At 41.0% G+C, this 13,546-nt stretch overlaps 1 protein-coding gene, 1 long non-coding RNA gene and 1 pseudogene across 6 annotated transcripts in view; 1 reads left to right on the top strand and 2 right to left on the bottom strand.

The window, feature by feature from the left end:
* Window positions 1-13,546, bottom strand: part of MPP7 (membrane palmitoylated protein 7) — a 681,753-nt gene that overhangs the window by 259,311 nt on the left and 408,896 nt on the right. The window lies entirely within an intron of this gene.
* Window positions 1-13,546, bottom strand: part of LOC119876056 — a 107,008-nt gene that overhangs the window by 59,822 nt on the left and 33,640 nt on the right. The window lies entirely within an intron of this gene.
* LOC100683137 lies at window positions 4,121-5,385 on the top strand (annotated as a pseudogene).

Raw genomic sequence — 13,546 nt, 5'->3', positions numbered from 1 at the left:
TCTCTCTCTCTCTCTCTCTCTCTCCCCCACCCCCACTTGTGTATGCATGAGCTCAAATGCTCTCTCTCTCTCAAAACTAAAAAAAAAAATCTTTTTAAAAAATCACTAGACTTTTCAAGAGACAGAACCAATAGAAAAAGACAAATGAAAGAAATTCACAGGTAATCCACATAGTGGAATTACCAGATGTGGACATTACTGATCACAGTTTATACTGAAGACATTTAAACCATAAAAGAGAATTTCACCAGTACCAAGACAAGTACCAATTCCACACAGTGGAATTATCAGATGTGGACATTACTGATCACAGTTTATATTGAAGACATTTAAACCATAAAGGAGAATTTCACCAAGGTCTAGAATCCCATTTGCAAGTAGACCAAATGCACAGCCAGAGCAGACAACCACTGGGCTTTCAAGTCAACCAAATCTAGTTTCAAGGTTTCAATCCAAGCCCTTTCACTTACCAGCTTTCTTTTCCCCTAAAGAATTTTCACATCATTTACGAGGATGAACTTTCAGTGTCTAGCATAGAATAGTCCAAAAAATTAGGTCATGATGGTCAATAATCGTTACACCATGATTACCTTATCCCAGAACTAAGTTCCCTGCACACTCTCCTTTCATATAGCAGAGTAATGCATTACTATCAATTCCCAACAAAAGCATCTTTCAAGTGAAAAAAAATGTCTATTTTTGTTTTGAATCACCAATAATGTATTCCAGAGCTACCAATGCTATTCAGAAAAAATATTTCATAAACAGTAAAAGAAAACAAAGTATTTATTAATTCATATTCTGACTCCTCCCCCTAAAAAAGATCTGAGGTAGCTTACAGAGACAAATACAAGCAAGAAGCAAGGGTTTTGGTTTTTGCCCATAGTGTTTTGTTTTATTTTTCAATGAGAAAAGGGCAGACTATGGTCTGATAGATACAAAAGTTAGATATAAAAGTTTCTAGGGGGATCCCTGGGTGGCACAGCGGTTTGGCGCCTGCCTTTGGCCCAGGGTGTGATCCTGGAGACCCAGGATCGAATCCCACGTCGGGCTCCCTGTGTGGATCCTGCTTCTCCCTCTGCCTGTATCTCTGCCTCTCTCTCTCTCTCTCTGTGACTATCATAAATAAATAAAAAATTTAAAAAAACAAAAAATAAAAAAAAATAAAAGTTTCTAGGGAAGGTACCATAATCCTGAGCTGACACAGTACATACATAAAAACACGCACTTCTGTAGATCTTGGCAATGGTATTTACAGCACCATTACTCTGTCTGACCCACAACCCACTGAGGTGAGGTATACCTCCGCTTTACCCTTCTGTACCAGATCCTTGAGACAAGAAGACAGGCCCAAGTCTAGAACTCAATGTTCCTTCCACACTGTCATGTTCACGCTGCCTTTCCCCGCAAGACCAAAGCTGATATGACCAAGATGATAGAAAAGAACAAAAAAGGTCTTTTCCAGCACATAGTACTGAAAGTCTGCAGCATGCCCATACATACAACTGTTTGGTAAGTTTTAATTTCACTTAGGACAGATTAAATTCATGGCTTTACTATTACTTTTACTTGAATAGTAACTAAACGCATTCAATGAACGCTTCCTGAGCCACTACCAGGCCTGACACTGGAATCGCAGATAAAGATGACAGCATCCCTACTGTGAGGAGCCCGCTGTGGACTGGAGGAGAGCGCTCCACATAGAACAGGAGGGTGGGGCAAGAGGCTGTAGAAACATGACATTGTCGCACCACGCTAGGCAGCCACTAACAGGAAGGAAGGGCGGGTGAATGAAGTGTCGTACCAGAACTTCTACTCAGACTGAATGGCTGAGGCTCCTCACTTGTGACATCCCACCCTCCTCCCCCATTTCCTTTTAACTCTAAAACATATCAGCTCAGGGATCCCTGGGGGGCTCAGCAGTTTGGCGCCTGCCTTTGGCCCGGGGCGTGATCCTGGAGTCCCGGGATCGATTCCCGCATCGGGCTCCCAGCGTGGAGCCTGCTTCTCCCTCTGCCTGTGTCTCTGCCCTTCTCTCTATGTCTATCATGAATAAATAAATAATCTTAAAAAAAATAAAAAATACAATATATCAGCTCAAAGCTAAACAGAAACAGCTATGTGTCAGTAATTAAATCAGCAGCTCCCAAACTTTGGTCTTTCATATCACCACCACCCTCCCAATTTTTACAACACATAAAAAACACATAATTTCTAACTCAATGATAAGCACCAGAGAATCCTGCAAAGTCATTTTATAAGTAGAAATTCAGAGAAGACATCTATGATCTAACACTCGCTGCATGTTTCCTCCCCCATGAGCATGAGGCATGCAACCACCAGCTTCATACAGCAAAGGGACAGCCCTTTCTGCCCACAGGTCCTGTCCCCAAGTTACTTAAATAAACTAAGCTGCACCGGATACAATGTCTCAAAGTTTTTTTCTTAATCTTTGTTCTCGAGCATCCTGTAAGAATACTGTGATAATAAATATGTATTTGGTCTTCTCCCAGGCTCATAAAATCCTTAGAATTTCCAAAGTGCTTAAAAGCAATCAAAGGTGTCTTTTGCTATTCATCACATCCCCCACTCCTTTCAAGCAACCCTGAGTTGAGGTTACTGAGGTGACTTCTGGAAAACCTCTAAGTATGGAGGCTGACTGCCAGGGGAGCCAACTAAATGATTTGGGTTAGCACTTTCAGTCCCTGGAGGTCGGAGGGGCTGGACACTGATCCCAATCACCCATGTCCAATGAAAGCCCAAAAGGACAGAGTTCGGGGAGCTTCCAAGGTTGGTGAACACAAGGAGGCATGGGGAGAGTGGTGCACAGGAGAGGGTATCCAACTCCATGTCCCTCTCCCCTTTACCTTGTCCTCTGCATCTCTTCCACCTGGCTGTTCTGAGTTATATGTTATAAGAAACTGGTCATCTAGTAAGCAAACGGTTTTCCTGAGTTCAGTGAACTACTTCAGCAAAGTAATTGAACCTGAGGACGGAGTGCTAGGAACCTCTGGTTTAGGGCTGGTGGGTCAGAAGCACAGGTGACAACATGAACTCGCTTCTGAAAAGGGGGAGGGGAGGGCCAGTCTTGTGTGGGACTGGCCTACTACTGCCCCTAGGCTGTGTCAGAATGGAGTTAAGCTGTGGGATATCCAGCTGGTGTCAGAGATCTGCCTGATGTGTGAGCCCCAGATTCAATTCCAGAGGCAAGGCTTCAGTTTCCAGAAAAGGCAGCTCCAGAGAAGACAGGGCTGCAGGGACCAAGGAGAAGTCTCACCCTAGGGAGGACCAGGAGGAGCAACTGGGACCAGAGAACTGGATGCTGGCCTGGTAGGCAAAGAAAATTACCCCATCCCTCTACCCACTACCCCTCCAGAAACCCTCACTTTGTTTCCTAGAGTTGAGTCTCTCATGGTTTGTCTCCCTCCCTTCCCCTATGATCCTCTGCACTGTTTGTTTCTTATATTCCATATATGAGTGAAACCATATGATAATTGTCTTTCTCTAACTTATTTCACTTAGCATAATACCCTCCAGTTCCAACCACGTTTATGTAAGTGGTAAGTATTCGCCCTTTCCGATGGCTAAGTAATATTCCATAGTGTGTATATAAATATGTATATATGTGTATACACACACACACACACACACACACACACACACACCTTCTTTATCCTGAATTTGGTGATGGGCGTGAAGGAGGGCACATGATGTGAGCACTGGGTGTTAGACGCAACTGGTAAATTGAACACTACATCTGAAACAAAGCATGTACTATATACTGGCTAACTGAATTTAAATTCTTAAAAAAAGTAAATAAGTACAGTGAGGAAACCCAGTGCTCACTCGAGACCATCGGAGCCATAGCACCAGCCTGACACATGAGAGGCTGAGGTTTTAAATTCCACCTGCCTGGTATCTGCCATAATCGCAGAATTAGAGTGGAAATCAGCAAGATGGACACCAGCCTTGGTCTTGGAGGGTTTTCTAAACAAAAGAGAATTTCAGACTACAAACATCAGTACCCAGAATCTAACTACAGAGCCCAAGCATGAATCTATGCCGTCCCCAACAGCTTGAGCAAACATATGGAAGTGGGAAGCCGAAGACACGTTAGAGAAACTGTTTATTACAGTTGGGATAAAATAAAAGGTATGTGTTGGAATGACAGTGGGAGTTAAGATTAGAAAAGAACAGCCAGCCTGAGGAGTTTATATGAGGAAGGTGGCCCAAGAAGGAAAGGGCATGTTCTGAACCGTGTCTGAAAGATTAATTTACTGGAACAACGGTAGAAACACTGTTGATATTCAGAAATCTAAAAATACTGTTCAGTCCGCGGGTGCCATCACGGCGGATGCAGCCAGTCAGGTGCTCCTGGGCCCCGGCCTCACCATCCTGTCCCAGCCGCTCATGTACATGAAGGTGCTCATCCAGGTGGGATATGAGCCTCTTCCTCCTCCAACAAGAGGATGAAATATTTTTGGGCGGCAAGTATGTCAGCTTCCTGGTCTGTTTTGTTATGCTCGGCACATTGCAATCATCGATGGGAAGCGTGGGTTGTTCACAGGCTTAACTCCAAGACTGTGTTCAGGTGTCCTTGGAACTGTGGTCCGTGGTAAAGTTTTACAGCATTACCAGGAATGTGACAAGGTCGAGGATTTAGGCTCTGGAAATGTACAGAAAGAAGTCACACCTTCCTTCGACCAAGTTATCAAGGAGACAACTCGAGAAATGATGGCCCGTTCCACTGCTACCCTCATCACACATCCCTTCCACGTGATCACACTGAGATCTATGGTACACTTCATTGGCAGAGAATCCAAGTACTGTGGACTTTATGACTCCATAGTAACCATCTATCGCGAAGAGGGCCTCCTAGGATTTTTTGCGGGTCTTATTCCTCGCCTCCTAGGTGACATCGTTTCTTTGTGGCTCTGTAACTCACTGGCCTACCTCATCAATACCTATGCACTGGACAGTAGGGTTTCTACCATGAGTGAGATGAAGAGTTATTCCCAAGCTGTCACGGGATTTTTTGTCAGTATGTTGACCTATCCCTTTGTGCTTGTCTCTAATCTTATGGCTGTCAACAACTGGGCTTGCTGGTGGATCCCCTCCTTACTCCCCAATATATACTTCTTGGATAGATTGCTGGTGCATGCTACAAAAAGAGGGAAATATGAGCCGAGGAAATAGCTTGTTTTTCCAGAAGGTCCCCCTTTGGGAAGACTTATTGTTGTGACTTGAGAATGTTAATTTGAAGATGTGGGGCAGGGACAGTGACATTTCTATAGTCCCAGATGCACAGAATTATGGGAGAGAAGGTTGATTTCTATACAGTGTGGCGCGCTTTTTTTAATAATCATTTAATCTTGGGAAAATGGAGGTGTTCGATGTCTGCCTTTTTTGTTCTTTTTCCCAGCACTACATAATTTACCACTGATAGTCTCCTTCTGTTATCCTGAAATGGGCCGTTTTTGCTCCAGAGTCCTTATTTAAACAGGGAAGGAAAAAAAAAAGTTGCATTTTACGAGGGGTATAGGCAGGTCGTCATGTGATTTGAATCTTAATTTTAAAGCTTTGTAAAATTGTAAGGCTTTCTCAAGAAAGAAAGAATTCCATAAAACTTAAGAAATATAATAAGGTAAATTACATGGGAGATTATTAATTGCCTTTCTTTAGTAGACCCTAAAGCCTCAGCATCCATCAGAATCTGCCTCCCATTAAATGCTTCTAAGCACGTTTGATTAACCCTGTCTCTCATCCTTCAAAAAAAAAAAAAAAGAATCTATTGCTATAATGACCCTGGAAAATCTCTCCACTGGGTATCCTCTCCTTCAGTCTCTTACTGCAAAGTAACAAATTGTTGCCAACAACAAAAACAAAGAGAAAATTACAGAGAACAAGCAAGATTTGGAAAGGAAGACATAATGGCTTCCTCCCTCCCACCCAGCGACCACACAAAAGAAATTCTTGTCGTAAAAATATGAGAAGCAAATACTGTAGCAGTGGCCTCTTCTCTAAGAGTGAAGTCTTTGCCAGTCCCTGAATTATATCATTATACAGTTATAAGTGTATATCAGATTTTCTGTACAGATTATCATCTTATAATCTTTTCTTCAGTTTTTAATTGTCATTGTTGTTGTTGCAGAAGGTGAGTAATTTGCTTTTCCTTCCTACCTGGTAATGCACACTTAGATCCACAGGGCACTTAGGATATTGACCACCTCGCATGTCATACTCTCAGGCATGTTAGCATTCACAGGAGAAAAAAATACCATTTTAGAGGGAAATAATTTCAACTCAAGCATAAAGCTCCTATTTACTCAGGCCTTTTTAAAGCAGGTTCAAATGCTCTAGGATGAGAAAGCATATGGTTTCACTAATTTAATCCACTGGGATGTTGCCAAATGAGTAAGCACTTAATTTGCTGCTTCTCAGACTTCTCTATCAAAGGAGCAGCGCCCATAATATTAGAGTGAGCATGCAGGGGTCTCCTCTCTCCCTCAGGGTTTAGGAATACAGCCTGAAGCTCATGAGCAGCCTACCTTGAAATGTCTTTGATGTCTCTTACTTTGTCTCAAAAAGTAATGTAAATTTTATATTCTATTCAATATTATCTGCATTTGTTTTAATATAAAAATGTTTTGCATTACCCACTTTTTCCCCCAAAAAAACCCTTCAGTAAAGATGATCTAGGAAAATTGAAAAAAAAAATACTGTTCAGAAGATACTTTCTCTACCAGTTTTATTAGCAGAGGTCATGGGTAAGAAGATAGAAATGAGCAGAGACATCCCGGGAAACACTAAGTGGCCGGAGATGTAGGAAACACCAGCATCACGCACCATGCTGAGGCGCTGACGAAACAGCACTCAGCACCTACACCCCATCAGGAAATGAGGAAAAAGAAGACAAGGGATCCCTGGGTGGCGCAGCGGTTTAGTGCCTGCCTTCAGCCCAGGGCGCGATCCTGGAGACCCGGGATCGGATCCCACGTCAGGCTCCCGGTGCATGGAGCCTGCTTCTCCCTCTGCCTGTGTCTCTGCCTCTCTCTCTCTCTGACTATCATAAATTAAAAAATAAAAAAATAAAAAAAAAGAAGACAAGAGATCATCCCCTAAGTTTCCAACAGAGGTACTGAGTTTCTATTGCTACTATTTTTAAAGACAGGTGCACCTGAGCCAACAGATGAATGATACAAAGATAAACAAGGAGTACTTAAAGGGACAGAATTAGCAGCCCAGGTCACATCAAAAGGCCTTTATACCTAAAAAAATAATTAGCATATTTATTATGAGTCAGCCACTTCCTTTTTGCACTGGGTATACTGTGGTGAACAAAACAGATATGGCCCTTCCTTTCATAGAGCTGCCAAAGCAAAAAGATGGAACACAGAAGTACTCAAATACATGAATAACCAATAAACTACTAACTGTGATAAACACAGTAAAGAAAAAGTGGGTTGGTTAATACTATTTGAAAGAATGAATATGGGAGGGGGACATATCTTACATTGGGTAAACAGGTGTTAAAAAGAAAACCACAGGCCCAATATGGCATCAGTTAGGCCACGACCCAAACTGGGGCTTAGTTCCTAATCTAATGGCAGTCTGAACCTCCCCCAGAAATGCAGGGGGCGTCAGTCAAGAATTTTCCAGGGATGCCTGGGTGGCTCAGTTGGTTAAGTGTCTCTCTTTGGCTCAGGTCAGGATCCCAAAGTCCTGGGATCGAATCCCACATCAGGCTCCCTGCTCAGTAGGGAGTCTGCTTCTTTCCCTCCCTTTGCTTCTCCCCTGTACCCCACCTCAAATAAACAAAATCTCTAAGAAAAATGTTTCTCCAATCAGGCCAATGAGGTTGCCACACAGGCCCTCTCCATCCCACAATGGGAGATGAGGTTATCTGCATGGTAAGAGTCCCCCTATCCTTCCCCCTAAGGGAAAACTGTCTTGCCTAGAACCACCCTTTTCCCTTGCTGATAACTTTCTTGCCCCACTTAAAAAAAAACCTCCCATTTTGTAGAACTCAGAGCTCCCCTCTTCTTGCTAGGAGGAATATTGCCCAATACTCGAATCATTTAATCAAGCCAATTAGATCCTCAAATTTACCTGAATATTGTTTTTTTTTTTTAACAGAGGGAAGTTACTCTAAGAAGGTGAAATTAAACAGACCTGAATTAAAGGGGTATGGAGGGGACAATCAAGTGAGAGAGGAGCGCATTCTAGCAGAAGGTCCATCATGAGCTGAGGTTCTCAGGAAGAGCCCAGGGTACTGAAAGGACAGTGTGGCTGAAACATAATGAGCCACAGAGAAATTGTGATAAAATTTGAAAGGAAATGTAGGCAGGAGTTAGATCATACAGCACCTTGTAAGCCATTTTATTGTCTGTATTTTTTACATTTTATTGTCTGTATTTTTCCATTTTATTGTCTAAAAGGCACTTGCAAAAACAATTGGGAAATGGTTAGGGCATAATATTTCAGACTCACACTATTCTTCCTTATTACAAATAATAGGGAGCAAATTCATCTCTGATTACATTTTGCTTTTGCTCAAGAGTGAGGACTTTCTTTTCCTATAATTACTGGGACTTCTTTATGCGTTTTGATCACCTTTAATTATCAACTCATGACTCATAAAGCATTCAAGCTGTCAAAACAACAACAAAAGAAACCTATTGCAAATGCAATAATTTTTTCAACTCCCAGACTGATAGGTCTTAAATAGTAATGTCAAAAGTGTTCCCTAATAACGAACCATATTATAACTAATCTACTTAATAAGAACACAAAAGTAATGCTTCCATTCAGACAATATTTAAATATGGAAGGGCAATATGACATAAGAAACTGGTGTATGAAGATGAGGTTGAGGGGTGCCTGGGTAGCTCAGTCAGTTAGGCATCTGCCTTTGGCTCAGGTCATGATACTGGGGTCCTGGGACTGAGCCTTAGCAGGGAACCTGCTCTCCCTCTCTCTCTCCTCCTACTTATGCTGTCATGCTCTTTCTCCATCAAATAAATAAAATCTTAAAAACAAAAAAAGAGATTGAATTGTTACAAATTAACTATGAAAGCTTATGATTTACTCTTACCAGAATCAAGATTTTCTTAGTAACAAAAAAATAGTACTACTAACAAAAAGAATTGTTCAAAGCACCTCACCCCTATAAACTCATTCAATCTCATAACAACCCTATCCAATACTTAATATAGGTTTATCCCTAATTTATAGATAAGAAGATTTAGGGAGATGGTTTAAGTAGCTTGCCCAAGGTGGCTCAGCCCAGAGTTTTAACCACTGGACACAATACCTCCCAATAATGTGCTACTCTCATTCCAGAGCTTTCCTGAGAGGTCGGATTTCAGCTGGTTTCCTGGATCCATTCTTGGAAGCAGGATATTATTCCCATGAGCCCAATTTGTGCCACAAGAAAACAGAGAAGACTAAGAACTAAGCTACTACAGGAAGAAAATGTAAGCACTCTCTGATCTTTATTTCCACAACTATCCTGTATTTAACAATGAGAGCAACAACAGCCATTTACTGAGCATCTCTTATTTGCTACACCAGTTATCATAGGAACCTCATTTGATATTCGTCACGAGCTATTATTAGTTCACATATATAGAAAATGAGATTAAGAAGTTCAGCAACTCTATTCTAAAGTTCCTCTTCTGCTTCTACCACACACTGTCTATAGGTCAAGACAGTTTCGCTGGAGCAGCAGAATCCATGGAATCAGGGATTATATAAATATCACTGCTTTTGTATAAAACCTTGTTCATCTGAATTAGGAGCTTTGTCAGAGGGAAAAAAACTTGCCCTGCTGTTCTCATTCCAATCTCTAGCATTAATAATGGAAAAAGGGAACCAACTAGGGTTTGCTACTCCCTTCCCAAGAAAGCCTCCAAGACAATAGTTGTTCAATGCCATGTCCTCAACACCCAAAAAGGGGCTGGACTTCAGTAAGAGCTCAATCAATTGTGGTTGACTTTAACTGAATTTCATGAGTCTGGCTTATGTGAGATCAACTTGGGCCTAAGTCCTCCTCCTCTTTAGGATGCTAACGAACCAGGACACCTAAGCAAAAAGGTGAATCCATGCCATTTATAACAAAATCACCATCAACATAAAACCATGAATTATCCACAGAGGTTGGTCTGCAAAGTTTAACTATTTCAAAGATAAAACTAGTAAGTAGTGCTTCAAATTGAAAAAAATAATAATAATAAGATCACTGTATTTCAAAACTTTGATTCAAAGTGCGTAAGACTGAAGTATTCAAAAAGGATGGAATACCAGAAAAGAAGGAGACAGGAGTTGGGACTCTGGGAATCTGGACTCTGGGATTTTCCTAGTAACAGCAACATGGCCACAGTCAGCCCTATAATCCCCAGGCCCGATTTTCCCCACAGGAAGGCTAAAGAGAGGAATTTGATGATCTCCTAGATCCAGAACAACTTCTCCGTCCAATGACTCAAAGCTGGGAGATGCCACTAGACTTTGAGATGGCCAGTTAGGAGGGTGACAAGCTTCAAGAATAAGGAGGTGTTTGAGCTAGTCCTGGAGGGACCTGACAACCTCAATATGCATGAGGATGAAGTTAAGGCCCATCTTAGCAGCTAAAAGAATCACTGACTATACTTTCATTTGGCAAAAAGTCATGAATTTCTCCTCCAATGCTACATTTACCAGGTATATATGGCGATCATCACAATACACAGGTAACCCAGCAGTCCAGGCTTTAAAAATGAAGTTCAAAAAAAAAAAAAAAAAAAAGGAAAAAAAGAAGTTCAAGGGATGCCTGGGTGTCTCAGCATTTGAACGTCTGCCTTTGGCTCAGGGTATGATCCCAGAGTCCCGGGACTGAGTCCCACATAGGGTCCCACATAGGGACTGAACCCTATATAGGGCTTCCTATAGAGAGCCTGCTTCTCCCTCTGCCTGTGTCTCTGCCTCTCTCTGTGTCTCTCATGAATAAATAAATAAAATCTTTTCTAAAAATTGTAATAAAATAAATAAATAATGAAATTCAAAAACCATTCTTTTAATTTAAAAGAGAAAAAGAAACACCAAGAGTAGCAACCTACACTTTCCTTCCTAGATTGAGGGGAATTGGGCAGATACTTCACAATCCTGTTTATAGGACCCTCTTCACATGAATACACTTCATTCTGTTTTTCTTAGACGTTCAAGAGGAAATGAAAGCATTCACTGTAAAAGATGTATAAAAATATCAAATGACAAGTTAGAAATGTCTCTGAGGAATTTATCAGATAATACCAGCTGTACTGTTTGGGTTGCTGTTTTTGAGAAAGAGTTATAAAGCTTGAGAGTTGTTTGGAAGACCATAGTCCTTTGAAATCACTACATGTTACTTTTCCTCTAGTGACATTCAAGGACACCAAGGATCTCCTTGTGGGACTGCCCCCAACAATTTGTTTTTTGGATATTTTCGTACAACAGTAAGTGAAACAGCTGGCTGAATCAGTAGAACTGAACTCAGTAATTAAAGGCAGGATCATTTTACCTTGTCATGCAAGGTAATGCAATTGGCATGTTTAATTTTTTAAAGAATTAAAATATTTCACAAAATGAATCAAAATATTTCACGAAATGAATCACAGACCTAAATGGAAAATGCAAAACTATAAAACTCCTAGAAAACAAGAGAAACTCTAGATGACCTTGGGCATGGTGATCCCTTTTTAGATACAATCCAGAAGCACAATCCATGCAGAAAATAACTGATGAAGTGGATTTCATTAAAATTGAAAAGTTCTATTCTGCAAAAGACAGTATCAACAGACAAGACAAGCCACAGGCTAGGAGAAAATACTTACAAAAGACACAGTTGATAAAGATGTTATACAAAGTATACAAAAAAACTTTTTTTTTTGGTGGGGGGAGCACCTGGGTGGCTCAGTAGGTTAATTGTCTGCCTTAAGTTCCCATCAGGGTCTCAGGGTCCTAGGATCAAGCCTCTCATCGGGCTTCCTGCTCAGCAGGGAGCTACTTCTCCCACTGCCCCCTGCTTGTGCTCCCACTCTCTCTCTCAAATAAATAATATCTTTAAAAATAAATAAAATTTTTTAAAAAGATTTTAAGTGATCTCTACACCCAATGTGGGACTCAAACTTACAACCCAAGATCAAAAGCTTCATGTTCCACTGACTGAGCCAGTCAGGCGTCCCCCCAAAAATTCTTAAAACAGACCATCTGATAAAAATTGGGCCAAAGAGTTTAAGAGACTTCTCACCAAAGAAGATATACAGATGACAAAAAAGGCCTATCAACAGAGATCTCCACATCATGTCATTAGGGAAATGCAATTAAATAACAATGAGGTACCATGACCTGCTCATATGAATTGCCAAAATCTGGAACACCAACACCATGAAATCCTGGTGAGAACATAGAGCAACAAACATTCTCACTCATTGCTGGTAGGAATGCCAAACAGTACAACCACTCTGGAAGACAGTTTGGCAGCTTCTTAAAAAACACAGTCATTACACCATCCAGCAATCATGCTCATTGGTATTTACCCAAAGGAGTTAAAAACTTATGTTCACACAAAAACCTGCATGTGGATATTTGTAGCAGTTTTATTCATAACTCTCAAAACCTTAAAGTGACCAAGATGTCCTTCAGTAGGTAAATGGATTAATAAATTCTGTACATCTACACAATGGATTATTCACCACTAAAAGGAAATGAGGTATCAAGCTACGAAAACACATGGAGAAAACTTTTTTAAGATTTATCCATTTATTTTAGAGACAGAGCAAGCGAGCACAAGTGGAAGGGCAGAGGAAGAGAGAATCTCAAGCAGGCTCCCCACTGAGTATGCAGACCCCAATGTAGGGCTTGATCCCACAGCACGTCATGACCTGAGCCAAAACCAAGAGTCGGATGCTTAACCAACTGTACCACCCAGGAACCCCCACATGGAGGAAACTTAATGCATATTACTAAAGGGAGGAAACCAATCTGAGTAGACTACATACTGCAGAATTCCATTATAGGACATCCTAAAAGAGGCAAAACTATGAACACGGTAAAACTATGATTACAAGGTTTAGGAGTGAAGCAATAGTAGGTGGAACACAAAGGATTTTTAGAGCAGTGAGAATACTCTGTATGATGCCATGATGATGTGTACATGTCACTATACATTTGTCTAAACCCACAGAATAAGCAACATCAAGAGTGAACTATAAAAACAAACTATGGGCTTCAGGTGATTATGATGTGTCACTGTTGGTGCCTCAACTGTAACAATGTACCAGTCAGGGGGGATGTTTGTAACACAGGTCCCTATGGATGTGTGGGGGGGGTTAGGGAGTCTATGGGACACTCTATATCTTCCCCCTCAATTTTGCTGTGAACCTGAAACTGCTCTAAAATAAAGTCTTACAAATGTTTTAAACTGCATGTGCTTAATTCCAAAAAACAGAAGGAAGCTCACATATATGATTTCTAAGAAAAATAATTAATCAAGATTTGAAATACACCTTTCCTATTTGCAGAAGTACTGACT

The sequence above is a fragment of the Canis lupus genome, chromosome 2 (assembly GCF_011100685.1).
Source record: "Canis lupus familiaris isolate Mischka breed German Shepherd chromosome 2, alternate assembly UU_Cfam_GSD_1.0, whole genome shotgun sequence".
Taxonomy (NCBI): Eukaryota; Metazoa; Chordata; class Mammalia; order Carnivora; family Canidae; genus Canis; species Canis lupus.
This window is presented reverse-complemented; position numbering and strand designations above follow the sequence as displayed.